The following is an 18,150-nucleotide window of genomic DNA, read 5'->3' as shown; positions in this document are numbered from 1 at the left end:
CCAAGGTTCTCAGATTATGCTGCTGCTGCTGGTCTGGAGACCGTACTTTGAGGAGCACTGATCTAAACAAAGGACTTGAGCTGTAGGATTGAAAAGCTACTTGGGAGTCGTTCTCAATCCCTCCTTCTCCCTGATAGTTGCAGTAAAAATAGTAACTAATTGAGCACTTATTTTGTGCCAGGCACTGTGCTAAATGCTTTTTGTTCATTATCATTTTTTCCCCCACACTAAATCCTTAATCACAAACCTGTGAGGAAGGTACTGGTATTCACTTCATTTTATGGTTGGGAAAATGAACATTTAGATGATCTTACTTCCTATGGTTACATAGTTGGTAAATGGATGTCTGGCTCTAAAATTATGTTCTTAACACCACTATGCTGGATTGCCTTCTAATCAACCCAGTAATTCCTCTCTGATCCATCTTCCCTTTTCCATTTCCTTTGATACTACTTAGTTTAGTCCTTGATCTCTCCTCCTTACTCTAGCTTCTCACAAGATCCTCATCTTTAGTCTCATGCCCTCCAGCCTCTGCTTCACAATGCTGACAGTTTTCATTCTTAAAAATAAACCTGATCATGCTACTACCCGCTTCAAAAATGCTTCACATTATTTCCTATTTCTTTTCCTGCCCATTTGCCTTCAAAATAATATCTAATTCCCTCAGATTGGCATATAAGATTTTTCACAATCTGGCTCCTCCTACAAATCTTGCTGCATTTCCTCTCTGTTTATACTTTATGCTTCGTCTGGACTAAACTATCCATCTTTCTACAAAGACCTTTTTCTTGTATCTGAGCTTATCAAAATGTCATTCAATTCTCTGTCCCCCCACCTTACCTGTGTGATGAAATCCTGCTCATCTTTTAAAACAGCTCAACTGTCACTTTCTCAAGTTATCTTCCCTAAACTCCACCCCCAACTTCCCACCTCCCCCCAAAATATCATTAATGCTTCTGTGCCAACTTCGTACTTGTATACATGTATTTCCAATGTGGTTAGACTTACCATTTTGTTTTGCCCAAAGTGCATTCCTTGAGGACATTGGGTCACCATATTCTGATCTGTATCCCTAGCACCTAGCACCATGCTGGACTACAGTAATTGCCCAATAAACGTTTGTTGATTTGAAAATGAGTTTGTAGAACTGGCGGCCAGTTGGTTATGGATGACTTCAGTATTTCAAAGAATGACAATTTGGTAGTTTCTACTTCAATTACAAAGCAAAAGGGAACAGTTATAAAATGTTAACCTATTGACACGTGAATAATAACATTGGCAATGAATCACGTCATTGAATTTGGAAGGGTAGACTTTCTTTGGACTTTTTAAAGATATGGCTAATTATTTTTGTGAAAGAGTGTATGTGGTCTTACAGTTAAGGAATTTGGGTTTTTCATTTCCTTCTACTGCATAAAACTATATGTCTGAAAAACCCAAATCCTTGAGTCTTAGCATGATTATATTAAAAAGCAAAGCAAATTTCCAGTTTAAAAACATGAGGTGTTTCATTGTAATTTGTACTTCTCGCCACCATTCTGCAATTTTTAATAAGAATCCTTGACTTATAAAACAGGATAGAACACAAGAGAGTTTGTAACACATAATTACTAAACCATTTCCAAAAGCCCATTTTCCGTGCCATATTTTTTGTTTGTTTAAAAAGGCAAACCTGCATTTCAGAGCATGTTTAGACAAACTGTTATGAGAGAAAGGATCAAACATACAAAGGCTCATCTTTAAGAATGAAAGCCAAAGTTTAGTTAATCAGGAACTGAACAGTTGAACTTAGAGAAGAGTCTATTAGTGTTTAGCTCAGCATTTCCCAGACTATATTCTTGGAACACTAACATGCTGTATGATATTAAGAGAAGCTTTGGGGAGCAGGGTAGGATGAAAATATTCCATGGTTAAATAAGTTGGATATGCTGCATACATTTTCCCAATTTTATTAGAGACGTCTTGAACAGAAGCCTGTTTAAACAAAGAGTTAGAAGGATAGTATAAGTTGATGCCAAAATACTTTTCACCTACATTCACCTATTGTTAACATTTTGCCACATTAAAAAATTTTTTTGTGAAGTATAGTTGATTTACAATGTATTGGTTTCTGGTGTACAGCAAAGTGATTCAGTTTTATATATATATATATATATATATATTCTTTTTCATATTCTTTCCTATTGTGGTTTATTACAGGATATTGAATATAGTTCCCTGTGCTATACAGTAGGACCTTGTTGTTTACCTATTTTATATATAGTAGTTTGTATCTGCTAATCCCAGTCTCCTAATTTATCCCTCCCCCACCCCTTTTACCCTTTGGTAACCGTAAGTTTGTTTTCTATATCTGTGAGTCTGTTTCTGTTTCATAAATAAGTTCATTTGTGCCATATTTTAGATTCCACATATAAGTGATATCATATGATATTTGTCTTTCTTTGACTGACTTCACTTAGTGTGATAATCTCTAGGTCCATCCATGTTGCTGCAAATGGCATTTCATTCTTTTTATGGATGAGTAATATTCCATTGTGTATACATACCACATCTTCTTTATCCATTCATCTGTTGATGGACATTTAAGTCGCTTCCATGTGTTGGCTGTTGTGAATAGTGCTGCTATGAACATTGGAGACCATGTATCTTTCTGAATTATAGTTTTGTCTGGATGTATGTCCAGGAGTGGGATTGCTGGACCATATGGCAACTCTGTTTTTAGGTTTTTTGTTTTTTTTTTTGCGGTATGCGGACCTCTCACTGTTGTGGCCTCTCCCGTTGCGGAGCACAGGCTCCGGACGCGCAGGCTCAGCAGCCATGGCTCATGGACCTAGCCGCTCCATGGCATGTGGGATCTTCCCAGACCGGGGCACGAACCCGTGTTCCCTGCAACGGCAGGGGGACTCTCAACCACTGCGCCACCAGGGAAGCCCTATTTTTAGTTTTTTAAGGAACCTACGTACAGTTTTCCACAGTGGCTGCACCAATTTACAATCCCACCAGCGCTGTAGGAGAGTTCCCTATTCTCCACACCCTCTCCAGTATTTATTATTCGTAGACTTTTATCTTTTTAATACATCTTTATTGGAGTATAATTGCTTCACAATACTGTGTTAGTTTCTGTTGCACAACAAAGCGAATCAGCCGTATACATACACATGTCCCCATATCCCCTCCCTCTTGAGCCTCCCTCCCATCCTCCCTGTCCCACCCCTCTAGGTCATTGCAAAGCACCAAGCTGATCTCCCTGTGCTGTGCTGCTGTTTCCCACCAGCCAACTATTTTACATTTGGTAGTGTATATATGTTGATGCTACTTTCAGTTCGCTCCAGCTTTGCCCTCCCACCCCATGTCATCAAGTCCATTCTCTATGTCTACCTCTTTATCCCTGCCCTGCAATTAGGTTTATCAGTACCATTTTTGTTTTTTTAGATTCCATGTATATGCGTTAGCATACAGTATTTGTTTTTCTCTTTCTGACTTACTTCACTCTGTATGACAGACTCTGGGTCCATCCACCTCACTACAAATAGCTCAATTTCGTTTCCTTTTATGGCTGAGTAATATTCCATTGTATATATGTGCCACATCTTCTTTATCCATTCATCTGTTGTTGGACATTTAGGTTGCTTCCATGTCCTGGCTATTGTAAGTAGTGCTACAATGAATATTGTGTTTGAATTATGTTTTTCTCAGGATATATGCCCAGTAGTAGGATTGCTGGGTCATATGGTAGTTCTATTTTTAGTTTTTTAAGGAACCTCCATACTGTTTTCCATAGTCGTTGTATCAGTTTACATTCCCACCAACAGTGCAAGAGGGTTCCCTTTTCTCCACACCCTCTCCAGCATTTGTTGTTTGTAGATTTTTTGATGATGGCCATTGTGACCTGTGTGAGGTGATACCTCATTGTAGTTTTGATTTGCATTTCTCTAATGATTAGTGATGTTGAGCATCTTTTCTTGTGCCTCTTGGCCATCTGTATGTCTTCCTCGGTGAAATGTCTATTTAGCTCTTCCACCTGCTTTTTAACTGGATTGTTTGTTTTTCTGATATTGAGCTCCATGAGCTGTTTGTTTTGGAGATTTATACCCTGTCTGTTGCTTCGTTTGCAGATATTTTCTCTCATTCTGAGGGTTGTCTTTTTCATCTTGTTTATAGTTTCCTTTGCTGTGAAAAGGTTTTAAGTTTCATTAGGTCCCATTTGTTTATTTTTCTTTTTATTTCCCTTACTCTAGGAGGTGGGTCAAAAAAGATCTTGCTGTGATTTATGTCATAGAGTGTTCTGCCTATGTTTTCCTCTAGAAGTTTTATATTGTCTGGTCTTACATTTAAGTCTTTAATCCATTTTGAGTTTACTTTTGTGTATGGTGTTAGGGAGTGTTCTGATTTCATTCTTTTACATGTAGCTGTCCAGTTTTCCCAGCACCACTTACTGAAGAGGCTGTCTTTTCTCCATTTTATGTTCTTGCCTCCTTTGTCGTAAATTAGGTGCCCATATGTGCATGGGTTTATCTCTGGGCATTCTATCCTGTACCATTGATTTATATTTCTGTTTTTGTGCCAGTACCATACTGTCTCATTACTGTAGCTTTGTGGTATAGTTTGAAGTTGGGGAGCCTGATTCCTCCGTTTTTCCTTCTCAAGATTGCTTTGGCTATTCGGGGTCTTCTGTGTTTCCATACGGATTGTAAGATTTTTTTGTTCTAATTCTGTGAAGAATACCATTGGTAGTTTGATAGGGATTGCATTGAATCTGCAGATTGCTTTGGGCAGTATAGTCATTTTCACAATATTGATTCTTCCAATCCAATAACATGGTATATTTCTCCATTTGTTTATGTCATCTTTGATTTCTTTCCTCAGTGTTTTATAGTTTTCTGAGTACAAGTCTTTCACATCCTTAGGCAGGTTTATTCCTAGGTATTTTATTCTTTTTGTTGAAATGGTAAATGGGAGTGTTGCCTTAATTTCTCTTTCTGATTTTTCGTTGTTGGTGTATAGGAATGCCAGAGATTTCTGTGCATTAATTTTGTATCCTACAACCTTACCAAATTCATTGATTAGTTGTAGTAGTTTTCCAGTGGCATCTTTAGGATTTTCTATGTATAGTATCATGTCATCAGCAAATAGTGACAGTTTTACTTCTTCTTTTCCAATTATATTCCTTTAATTTCTTTTTCTTCTCTGATTGACGTGGCTAGGACTTCCAAAACTGTGTTGAATAAGAGTGGCAAGAGTGGATATCCTTGTCTTGTTCCTGATCCTAGTGGAAATGCTTTCAGTTTTTCACCATTGAGTTTGATGTTTACTGTGGGATCGTCATATATGGCTTTTATTATGTTGAGGTAGGTTCCCTCTATACCCATTTTCTGGAGTTTTTATCATAAATCGGTTTTGAATTTTGTCAGAAGCTTTTTCTGCATTTATTGACATGGTCATATGTTTTTTATTCCTTAATTTGTTAATGTGGTGTATCACATTGATTGATTTGTATATATTGAAGAATTCTTGCATCCCTGAGATAAATCCCACTTGATCATGGTGTATGATCCTTTTAATGTGCTGTTGGATTCTGTTTGCTAGTATTTTGTTCAGGATTTTTGCATCTATGTTCACCAGTGATATTGGTCTGTAATTTTCTATTTCGTCATATCTGTTTCTGGTTTTGGTATCAGGGTGATGGTGGCTTCCTAGAATGAAATTGGGAGTGTTTCTCCCTCTGCAGGTTTTTGCAAGAGTTTGAGAAGGATTGGTGTTAACTCTTCTCTAAATGTTTGATAGAATTTGCCTGTGAAGCCATCTGGTCCTGGATTTTTGTTTGTTGGGAGATTTTTAATTATGGCTTCAATTTCATTACTTGTGATAGGTCTGTTTATATTTTCTGATTCTTCCTGGTTCAGTCTTGGAAAATTGTACCTTTCCAAGAATTTGTCCATTTCTTCATGGTTGTCCATTTTATTGTCCTATAGTTGTTTGTAGTAGTCTCTTATAATCCTTTGTATTTCTGCAGTGTCAGTTGTGATTTCTCCTTTTTCATTTCTGATTATATCGATTTGAGTCTTCTCCCTTTTTTTCTTGATTAGTCTGGCTAAGGGTTTATGAATTTTGTTTATCTTCTCAAAGAACCAGCTTTTAGTTTTATTGATGCTTGCTATTGTTTTCTTTGTTTCTATTTCATTTATTTCTGCTCTGATATTTATGATTTCTTTCCTTCTACTGACTTGGGTTTTCTTTGTTCTTCTTTAGTTGTTTTAAGTGTAGGGTTAGATTGTTTATTTGAGATTTTTCTTGTTTCTTGAAGTGAGATCAAATTGCTATAGACTTCCCTCTTAGAACTGCTTTTGCTGCATCCCATAGGTTTTGGGTCGTCCTGTTTTTGTTGTCATTTATTTCTACGTATTTCTTTATTCTTTGATTTCTTCAGTGATCTCTTGGTTATTTAGTAGTGCACTGTTTAGCCTCCATGTATTTGTGGTTTTTATAGTTTTTTCCTTTAATTGATTTCTGATCTCATAGCGTTGTGGTCAGAAAAGATGTTTGATATGATTTCAGTTTTCTTAAATTTTCCAAGGCTTGATTTGTGACCCAAGATGTGATCTATCCTGGAGAATGTTCCATGTGCACTTGAAAAGAAAGTGTATTCTGCCCCTTTTGGGTGGAAAGTTCTGTAAATATCAGTTAGATCTATCTGGTCTATTGTGTCATTTAAAGCTTGTGTTTCCTTATTTATTTTCTGTTTGGATGATCTGTCCATTGGTGTGAGTGGGGTGTTAAAGTCCCCTACTATTATTGTGTTACTATCGATTTCTCCATTCATGGTTGTTAGCATTTGCCTTATGTATTGAGGTGCTTCTATGTTGGGTGCATATATATTTATACTTGTTATATCTTCTTATTGGCTTGATCCTTTGATCATTGTGTAGTGTCCCTCCTTATCTCTTGTAATAGTCTTTATTTTAAAGTCTATTTTATCTAATATATGTATTGCTACTCCAGCTTTCTTTTGATTTCCATTTGCATGGAATATCTTTTTCCATCCCTTCACTTTCAGTCTGTATGTGTCCCTAGGTCTGAAATGGGTCTCTTGTAGACAGTATATATATGGGTCTTGTTTTGTATCCATTCAGCCAGTCTTTGTCTTTTGGTTGGGGCATTTAATCCATTTACATTCAAGGTTATTATCGATATGTGTATTCCTATTACCATTTACTTAATTGTTTTGGGTTTGTTCTTGTGGGTCTTTTTCCTCTCTTGTGTTTCCTGCTTAGAGAAGTTTCTTTAGCATTTGTTGTAAAGCTGGTTTGGTAATGCTGAATTCTTTTAGCTTTTGTTCGAAAAGCTTTTGACTTCTCCATTGAATCTGAATGAGATCCTTGCTGGGTAGAGTAATCTTGGTTGTAGGTTTTTCTCTTTCATCACTTTAAGCATATCCTGCCACTCCCTTCTGGCCTGCAGAGCTTCCACTGAAAAATCAGCTGATAACCTTATGGGGATTCCTTTGTATGTTTTTCCCTTGCTGCTTTTAATATGTTTTTCTTTGAATTTAATTTCTGTTAGTTTGATTAATACATGTCTTGGTGTGTTTTTCCTAGGGTTTATCCTGTATGGGACTCTCTGCTTCCTGGACTTGGGTGACTCTTTCCTTTCCCATGCTAGGGAAATTTTCCACTATAATATCTTCAAATATATTCTCAGAACCTTTATTTTTCTCTTCTTCTGGGATCCCTATAATTCAAATGTTGGTGTATTTAGTGTTGTCCCAGAAGTCTCTGAGATTGTCTTCAATTCTTTTCATTCTTTTTTCTTTATTCTGCTCCTCAGCAATTATTTCCACCATTTTGTCTTCCAGCTCACTTATTCATTCTTCTGCCTCCATTATTCTGTTATTGATTCCTTCTAGTGTATTTTTCATTTCATGTTCATCTCTGTTTGTTTGTTCTTTAGTTCTTCTAGATCTTTGTTAAACATTTCTTGTATTTTCTCAATCCGTGCTTCCATTCTATTTCCGATATTCTGGATCATCTTTACTATCATTAGTCTGAATTATTTTTGTGGTAGATTGCTATTTCCTCTTCATTTATTTGGTCTTGTAGATTTTTACCTTGCTCCTTCATCTGTGACATATTTTTTAGCCATCTCATTTTTTTTCTTTTTATGAGTGGGATTGTGTTCCTGTTTTACTGGTTTTTTGGCCTGAGGCTTCCAACACTGGAGTTTGTAGGCTATTGGGTAGAGCTGGGTCTTGGTGCTGAGATGAGGAACTCTGTGAGACCTCACTCCAATGAATATTCCCTGGGGTCTGAGGTTCTCTGCTAGTCCAGTGGTTCGGACTCAGAGCTCCCATTGCAGGAGCTTCCGCCCGACCCCAGGCTCGTGAATCAAGATCCTGCAAGCCACGTGGGGCAGCAAAAAAGAAAAAAAAGACAACAATAACAAAGTAAAAACTAAAATTAGACTAGGAAGCTAACAGATATGTTAGAAAGAATGTAAAAATAAAAATATAGATGAATCAACAACCAGAAGGTACATCAGTAACGCAATAATAAAAAAGAGCAGGAGGGAAAAGGAAAAAAAAAAAGGGTGGGGAGGGGAAGGCCTTGGCTGTGGAGGGTGGGGCCTACAGCAAGGGCAAGGTTTGGATGGTGGGTGGGGCCAATGGTCAGGACCCACAGGGCTGGAAAAGGCCCTGGGGGATGTGGGGGATGGGGTTTAGGCTCAAGGAACATAAGGGGCCCAGGCGTGCCCCCCACCCCTGGTTTTAGAGAGCAGGGTACCTCACCAGGGAGCCCAGCAGGCTTCCTGGGCTTAAGTGGGTGGGGCAGATGCCCTCCTCTCCTGCTTCTCAGGTCTGGGGTCTGGGAGGGCCCCTCCTGCCTGCCTATCCTGATCTCCCTGGTCTCCCTCCTATGCCCCCAAGGACCTACATGGCCTAGAGGGGGCTTTGGAGGGCAGGGCATCCACCTGGGAGCTCAGCAGGCTTGCTGGGCCCCAGTGGGTGGGGCAATCGCCCTCCACTCATCTCCTGCTCCTTCCTGAGGGCCCCTCCCACCTGCCTCTTCTGATCCAGTAACCCCCTCGCCCCCCGGCCTCCCTATTGTGCCCCCAAGGACCCATGCATCCTGGAGGGGGCTTTGGAGGGCGGGGGATCAGCCTGGGACCTCAGCAGGCTCCCCAGGCCTGAGTGGGCAGGCCAGTCACCCTCCGCTCCTCTCCCGCTCCTCCTGGGTGTCCCCTCCTGCCTACCACTCCTGATCTCCCCTGGCCTCCCTCCTATGCCCCCAGGACCCATGTGGCCTGGATGGGGCTTTGGAGACACGGCAACCGGCTTGGGGGCTCAGCAAGTTCCCCGGCCCGAGTGGGCCTGGAGATCGCCCTCCACTCCTCTCCTGCTCTTCCCAGAGAGTCCCTCCCACCTGCCTCTCTTGATCTCCCTGGCCTCAGGCGTGCTATCTTGTCTGGCCTCCACTTCTCCTCCCCCCTCGGTCCTCCTACATCCTACCAGTTCACTCTGGGGTTCCTCCCATCTCCTTGGGGGTCAGAGTCTCCCACCAGTGGCAGGCAGGTGCCCTAGTTGTGGGGAGATGCTAACTCTTATCTTCCCACACTGCCATCTTCTATTTGTAGAGATGACCATTCTGACTGGTGTGAGGTGGTACCTCATTGTAGTTTTGATTTGTATTTCTCTAGTAATTCGTGATGTTGAACATCTTTTCATGTGCCTATTGGCTATCTGTATGTCTTCTCTGGAGAAATGTCTGTTTAGGTCTTATGCCCATTTTTGGATTGGATTGTTTTTTTTTGTTATTGAGTTGTATGAGCTGTTTGTATATTTTGGAAATTAAGCCCTTGTCAGTTGCGTTTGTAAATATCTTCTCCCAGTCCATAGGTTGTCTTTTCTTTTCTTTTTTTTTTTTTTTTTTGCTGTACGCGGGCCTCTCACTGTTGTGGCCTCTCCCGTTGCGGAGCACAGGCTCTGGATGCGCAGCCTCAGTGGCTGTGGCTCATGGGCCCAGCCGCTCCACGGCATGTGGGATCTTCCCGGACCGGGGCATGAACCCGTGTCCCCTGCATCAGCAGGCGGACTCTCAACCACTGCGCCACCAGGGAAGCCCTGTCTTTTCATTTTGCATATGGTTTCCTTTGCTGTGCAAAAGCTCATTAGTTTGATTAAGTCCCATTTGTTTGTTTTTGCTTTTATTTCTATTGCCTTGGGAGACTGACCTAAGAAATCATTGATGTGATTTATGTCAGAGAATGTTTTGCCTATGTCCACTTCTAGGAGTTTTGTGGTGTCATGTCTTATATTTAAGTCAAGCCATTTTGAGTTTATTTTGTGTATGATATGAGGGTGTGTTCTAACTTCATTGATTTACATGTGGCTGTTCAGCTTTCCCAACACCACTTGCTGAAGAGACTGTCTTTTCTCCATTGTATATTCTTGCCTCCTTTGTTGAAGATTAATTGACTGTAGGCGTGTGGGTTTATTTATGGCTCTCTATTCTGTTCCATTGATCTATGTGTCTGTTTTTATGCCAGTACCACACTGTTTTGATTACTGTAGCTTTTTGGTATTGTCTGAAGTCCGGGGGGGTTATGCCTACAGCTTTGTTCTTTGTCCTCAGGACTGCTTTGGCAATTCTGTGTCTTTTATGGTTCCATCTAAATTTAAGATTATTTGTTCTAGTTAATTAACCAGAAAATGTCTGGTTAATTTGATAGGGATCGCATTAAATCTGTAGATTGCTTTGGGTAGTATGGCCATTTTAACAATGTTAATTCTTCCTATCCAAGAGAGTGGGATATCCTTCCATTTCTTTGAATCATCTTCAATTTCCTATATTAATATTTTATAGTTCTCAGCATATAGGTCTTTCACCTCCTTGGTCAGGTTTATTCCTAACTATTTTTTTGGGTGAAATTTTTTTTTTTTTTTTTTGCGGTACACGGACCTCCCAATGCTGTGGCCTCTCCTGTTGCGGAGCACAGGCTCCGGACGTGCAGGCTCAGTGTCCATGGCTCACAGGCCCAGCCGCTCCACAGCATGTGGGATCTTCCTGGACCGGGGCACGAACCTGTGTCCCCTGCACCAGCAGGCGGACTCTCAACCACTGCGCCACCAGGGAAGCCCTGGGTGCAATTTTAAAAGGGATTTTTTTTTTTTTACTTTCTCTTTCTGATATTGTTATTGTAAAGAAATGCAACAGATTTCTGTATGCTAATCTTGTATCCTGCTACCTTGTTGAATATATTTATCAGTTCAAGTAGTTTTTGTGTGCAGTCTTCAGGGTTTTCTCTATATAGTATCATGTCATCTGCATATAATGGCAGTTTTACCTCTTCTCTTCCAATTTGGATACATTTTATTTCTTTTTCTTGTCTGATTGCTGTGGCTAGGACCAATACTGTGTTAAATAGAGAGTGGGCATCCTTGTTTTGTTCCAGATTTTAGCGGGAAGGCTTTCAACTTTTCACCTTTTTGTATTATGTTGACAGTGGGTTTGTCATAAATAGCTTTTATTATGTTGAGGTACGTTCCCTCTATACCCACTTTGGTAAGAGTTTTAATCATGAATGGATGTTGAATTTTTATCAAATGCCTTTATGCATCTATTGCAATGATCATGTGGTGTGTCTTTTCTTTTGTTGATGTGGTGTATCACATTGATTGATTTGCGTATGTTGAACCATACTTGTGACCCTGGGATGAAGCCAGCATGATCGTGGTGTATGATCTTTTTTATATGTTGTTGGATTCAGTTTGCTAATTTTGTGTTGAGGATTTTTCAGTCTATATTTATCAAAGATATTGGCCTGTAATTTTTTTTTTTGGTAGTGTCTTTGTCTGATTTTGATATCTGGATGATGGTGGCTTCATAGAATGACTTTGAGAGTGTTTCTTCCTCTTCAATTTTTTGGAAGAGTTTGAGAAGGATCAGTATATTTTTGTATTTCTTCTTTGTATTTTTGGTAGAATTCCCCAGTGAATCCATCTGGACCTTGACTTTTGTTTGCAGGGAGTTTTTTTTTATTATTATTATTATAGATTCTATTTCACCTCTATTGATATGTCTGTTCAAATTATCTATTTCTTCTTGATTCGCTTTTGGTGGGCTGTATATTTCTAGAAACTTGTCCATTTCTTCTAGGTCATCCAGTTTGTTGGCATATAACCGTTCATAGTATTCTCTTATGATCTTTTGTATTTCTGCGGTGTTGGTTGTTATTTCTCCTCCTTCATTTCTTATTTGTTTATTTGAGTCCACTCTCTTCTTGGTAAACCTGGCCAGAGGTTTGTCGATTTTGTTTACCTTTTCACAAAACCAGCTCTTGGGTTTTTTTGTTGTTGTTGTTTGTTTTTTAATCTCTACTTTATCAATGTTTAATTCCCTCTGATGTTTATTTCCTTCCTTCTGCTGACTTTAAGTTTTGTTTGTTCTTGTTTCTCTAGTTCTTTTAGATGGTAGGTTAGGTTTTTTATTTGAGATTTTTCATGTTTTTTGAGGAAGGCCTGTATTGCTATGAACTTCCCTCTTAGGACTGCTTTTGCTGCATCTCATAGATATTGTATGGTTGTATTTTCATTGCCATTTTTCTCAAGGTATTTTTAAATTTCCTCTTTGATTTCATTGTTGACCCATTGGTTTTTTAGTAGCATGTTGTTTAGTCTTCATATAATTGTTTTTTTCTCGTTTCTCTTTCCGTGGTTGATTTCTAATTTCACACTGTTGTGGTCAGGAAAGATGCTTGAAATAATTTCTATTCTCTTAAATTTGTTGAGGCTTGTTTTGTGTCCTAGTATGTGATCAATCCTAGAGAATGTTCCATGTGCACTTGGAAAGAATGTGTATTGTTTTTTTTTGTTTTTTGGATGTAATGTCCTGAAAATATCAATTAAGCCTAAGTGTTCTGTTGTATGATTTAGGATCTCTGTTGCCTTATTTTCTGTTTGGAAGATCTGTCCATTGATGTGAGTGGGGTGTTAAATTCTCCTTCTATTATTGTATTCCCATCAGTTTTTCCCTTTATGTCTGCTAGTATTTCCTTTATGTATTTTGGTGCTGCTATATTGGGTGCATATATGTTAATGAGTGTAATATCCTCTTGTATTGATCCTTTTATCATTATATAGGTCCTTCTTTATCTTTCTTTATGGCCTTTGCTTTAAAGTCTATTTTATCTGATATGAATATTACTACCCTCACTTTATTTCCATTTGAGTGAAATATCTTTTTCCATCCTCTTACTTTTAATCTATGTGTGTTATTTGCCCTGAAGTGGGTCTCTTGTAGGCAGCATGTTGTAGGCTCTTGTTTTTTATCCAATGTACCACTCTATGTGTTTTGATTGGAACATTTAGTTCATTGACATTTAAGGTAATTATTGATAGATATGTATTTATTGCCATTTTATACCTTGTTTTCCAGTTGATTTTGTATTTCTTCTTTGTTCCTTTTTCTTTCTGTTTTTCCTTTTGTGGTTTGATGGTTTTCTTTTGTATTATGCTTGTGTTCTTTGCTTTTTGGTTTTTGTGACTCTATTGTATATTTTTGATTCCTGGTTCCCCTGTTTTTTAAGTATGTTAACCCATTACTATATCTACTTGCTTTAGACTGGTAGTCATATAGGTTCAAACACATTCTTAAAAAAGAAAAGAAAATCTACATTTTCTTACTCTCCTCCCTGCCATTTTATGATTTTGATGCCCTCCTTTACATCTTCATGCTTATCCTTTTGCTGTTCATTGTAGTTTTCATCACTTTCACAAAAATTTGGAAAAAAATTTTTTTTTGATAATCTATGTACAGACTTATTTAAGTGATTTACTCTATAGTCGTTTTCTTTTTCTTATAGATTCTTGCTTCTTTTCTATTTCAAAAAGACCTTTTAATATTTCTTTTAGGATAGGTTTAATATTGCTGTATTCTTTCAGTTTTTGCTTGTCTGGGAAATTCTTCCTCTCTCCTATTCTAAATGATAATCTTGCTGGGTAGAGGATCCCAGGTTTCAGGTTTTTCCCTTCCAGGACTTTGAATATATCTTACCACTCCCTTCTGGCCTGCAACATTTCTGTAGAGAAATCAGCTGATAGCCTTATGGCAGGGGGTCCCTTGTAATTAACTCTGTTTTTCTCTTGCTGACTTTTGAATCCTGCCTTTAACTTTTGCCATTTTAATTATAATGTCTTGGTGTAGGTCTGTTTGGGTTCATCTTGTTTGGTATCCTCTGTACTTCCTGTCCGTGGATATCTGTTTCCTTCTTTAGGTTTGGGAAGTTTTCAGCCATAATTTCTTCGAGTACATTTTCAGTCCCATTTTCTTCTGGAACTCCTATTATGCACAGATTGGCACAATTTGTATTATCCCATAAGTCTCTTATGCTGCTTTTATTTGTTTTTGTTTTTTTTCATTTGGCTTTCTGTCTGCTGTTTTGTTGGGTGATTTACATTATTCTATATTTCAGATCACTTATTCATTTTTCTGCGTTATTCATTCTGCTATTCATTGCCTTTAGCTCAGCTTTCATCTTGGCAACAGAGTTTTCTAATTTTTCTTGGCTCCTCTTTATAGTTTCTAGTTCCTTTTTACAGTGATCCGTATTTCTATGAATAGGCTTTCTTTTTTAAAATAATTAATTAATTAATTAATTAATTATATTTTTGGCTGCCTTGGGTCTTCATTGCTGCCTGCAGGCTTTCTCTAGTTGCAGTGAGCGGGGGCTACTCTTCGTTGCAGTATGCGGGCTTCTCATTGCGGTGGCTTCTCTCGTTGCAGAGCATGGGCTCTAGGCACATGGGCTTCAGTAGTTGTGGCATGCAGACTCAGTAGTTGTGGCTCACGGGCTCTAGAACACAGGCTCAGTAGTTGCGGCGCATGGGCTTATGTGCCCCACAGCATGTGGGATCTTCCTGGGCCAGGGCTCGAACCCATGTCCGCTGCATTGGTAGGTGGATTCTTAACCACTGAGCCACCAGGGAAGTCCTCAATAGCCTTTCTTAATTCCTTCAGTATTTTAATTATCTCTTTTTTGAACTTGGTGTCTACCAGACTGAAGAGGTCTGTTTCATTGTTTGTTTCAGGGGAGTTCTCTTGACCATTTAACTTGGAGTGGTTCCTCTTCTTCTTCATTTTACTTATATTTCTCTGACTCTATATGGGTTTAGGAGAAACTGCTATCTACTGTGGTCTTGAAGGGCTGTTTTTATATAGGAGTGTACCTGTGTAGCCTCCATGAGTCCAGTATTTTTGGTGCAAGGGCTGTTTTTAGTATGGATGCCTGCCTCATTTTTCCTCAGTGTGTGCTGGCCGTTATCCACTTGTTAGGGGATGTGATTGTTGTTGTGATGACCAGAGCCTGAACTGGTTGTTGAGTGGAGCCTCCTCTTTGCTCTGTGGTTGTCACAGACCTGTGGAGACAGGTCTGCTCTCCTGTTGTTGGAGTAGACTCCCCCACATCTGTTTCTGAGCTGCGGTGTGAGATAGGTGGGGCTGGAGTGTTCCTGCTGAGAGAGGAGCCACTGAGTATTCCTTCACAGGAGTTGTCCACCAGGAAGTGTGCTCTGTGGTGTCACCTGTCACCTGTTGTGTGGGCTCACAAAGTACACTGTTTTTGGCACTGCCATCGGCCCTGCCTCAACTGTGGGAATTCAGCTAATCGGACTAGTTTTCCCTCAGGCACTGTACACAAAGCCACAAATGCAGATCTGTTGGCACAGAACTGCTGAGGTCAGGCACAGGGACCACTGCAGTAACGCATCTGGACCCGCAGTGGGAGCTACTGAGTCTCCCCAGACCTCAGCCCTGCCTCTGCGTGTGCGCACCCACAGAGCCCACAGCCACCATTGCTGGACCCGTGCAGCTGCAGGAGCACCAGTAATCCACTTCGATGTCCCGCGGGCAATGAGTTTACAAAAACACTGCCAGCACATAAATCTATGGATTGCACAGCCGCTGAGACAGGGCTAGGATTTCAGCTCCGCTTCTGCATGGGGACAGCCGCCAGTGCTTGCATGGTCCCAGAACTCTTAGAGGTGGAACTGCACCAGCTGTGAGCAGGCCGAGAATGAGGCTGCTGTGGTGGGCCCAGCCCCTCCCTTTGAGCACGCAAATTAACAATGGGGCTTCAGTGGCGGACCTGGGCTCCTTCCTGCACACACCCTGGGTGTGGCCCAGACCACACTCCAGCTCCTTCAGACTGTCTCCATGCAGCCTACCCCAGCCCTCTCCCTGGGTCTGCCTGCTGAAGCCAGAGTTTCAGCATCCAGCCCCCATGTGCACCAGCAGACACGTCTTGGGCCTGGGGAGTGTAGAGAGGTGGCACAGACCCTCTGTGCTGGTCTCTCTCTGTTCTGCCTGCTGCAAGCTGGCTGCTGTACTCTCCTCTGAGCCTCTGAAGCTTCCTTTCTGTCCTGGCTGACGTCCCCACTGGTGAAGGGGCCTCTCAGGGTGAGGGAACATTTCCTCTTTCACAGTTTCCTCCTCTGGTCCCGATTCCTTTTTTTTTCTTTCATCCTACACAGTTACTTGGTGATCTTTCTTGCAATTTTGTTTTATGAGATCTGCCAGCGTTCAGCAAGTATTCTGTGAGCATTGTTCCACATGTATTTTTGATGTGTTTTTGGGAGGAGGTGAGCTCCATGTCCTTTTAGTCTGCCATCTTGATCCGGCCCTCTCTAGGAATTTGCCACATTTGTTTTATCTCTTGCTCTTCCCCCTTTATATACATAAGTGAATGGTAATTTCTCTTTTTCTGAACCATTTGAAAGTTGAAGATATCATGACACTTGACCCCTAAGTACTTCAGCATGACTCTCCTAAGAATAAAAACATTGGGGACGTCCCTGGCGGTCCAGTGGTTAAGACTCCACACTTCCAATGCAAGGGCTGTGGGTTCAGTCCCTGGTCAGGGAACTAAGATCCCACATGCCACGTGGTGCGGCCAAAATAGATAAATAAATAAATAAAAACATTGTCCTCTATTACCATGAAACCTTTATCACACCCTTGGAATTTAGCATTGATACAGAAATATTCAATATACAGTCCATATTCAGTTTGTCTCAATTGTCTCAATGTCTTTTATAACATGTTTTTCCTCCTCCCCAGGACTCAATCAATACTCTTTTGTATTTAAAATACCTGTTGGGAATTTGTGGGATGTTAGTGTTCTGCAGAACTGAGTTTGGGAAAAAGTAACTTAGATTGTATATTTAAATCTGTCCCTTTTCTTGTAATTTAATAAATGCTAACACTTCATTTAAAATGTGTTTTCCAGGAATTCCCTGGTGGTCCAGTGGTTAGGACTCTGTGCTTTCACTGCCAGGGCCTGGGTTCAATCCCTGGTCAGAGAACTAAGATCCCGCAAGCTACATGGCACGGCCAAAAAATAAAAAGAAATTTAAAAATAAAAATTTTTTTAGGGGAAACAATGTTGCCTGAACTGTATATTTTATCCTTTGGATTTCTCAATTATGACTGCAGGGGAAAGCAGAGCTATAATTACTAAGTACCTGAATATGCCTGACAAAATAGTAAATATCATACAAAAAAATTATCTTCAGGACTACGCCTTTTATTTTTAAATTTTTTTTTAAGATTTTTTTTTTTATGTGGACCATTTTTTTTTTTTTTTTTTTGCGGTACGCGGGCCCCTCACTGCTGTGACCTCTCCCGCTGCGGAGCGCAGGCTCCGGACGCGCAGGCCCAGCGGCCATGGCTCACGGGCGCAGCCGCTCCGCGGCATGTGGGATCCTCCCAAACCAGGGCACGAACCCACGTCCCCCGCATCGGCAGGCGGACCCTCAACCACTGCGCCACCAGGGAAGCCCATATGAGGACCATTTTTTTAAAGTCTTAACTGAATTTGTTATAGTATTGCTTCTGGGTTTTTTTTACATTTTGTTTTTTTGGCCGCAAGGCACGTGGGATATTAGCTCCCTAACCAGGGATCAAACCCGCACCCCCTGCATTGAAAGGGGGAGTCTTAACACTGGACCACCAGGGAAGTCCCAAAACCATGCCTTTTAAATTTAGTATGTGTTAATTGCTAACAATGTATGGAAAACAGTAGATTTTTTTAAAAATTCTATTTCTAATGACAAATTCCATGGTCAAAGAAAATTTGGAAGAATTAAAATGTTTCCTTCCTGTC

The 18,150-nt window shown here is 40.2% G+C and overlaps 1 protein-coding gene across 9 annotated transcripts in view; it reads left to right on the top strand.

The window, feature by feature from the left end:
- Positions 1-18,150, top strand: part of UHMK1 (U2AF homology motif kinase 1) — a 104,411-nt gene that overhangs the window by 27,272 nt on the left and 58,989 nt on the right. The window lies entirely within an intron of this gene.

Source organism: Lagenorhynchus albirostris, chromosome 2 (assembly GCF_949774975.1).
Source record: "Lagenorhynchus albirostris chromosome 2, mLagAlb1.1, whole genome shotgun sequence".
Classification (NCBI taxonomy): Eukaryota; Metazoa; Chordata; class Mammalia; order Artiodactyla; family Delphinidae; genus Lagenorhynchus; species Lagenorhynchus albirostris.
Note: the sequence above shows the minus strand (reverse complement) of the source record. Positions and strands in the feature narration are given on the sequence as shown.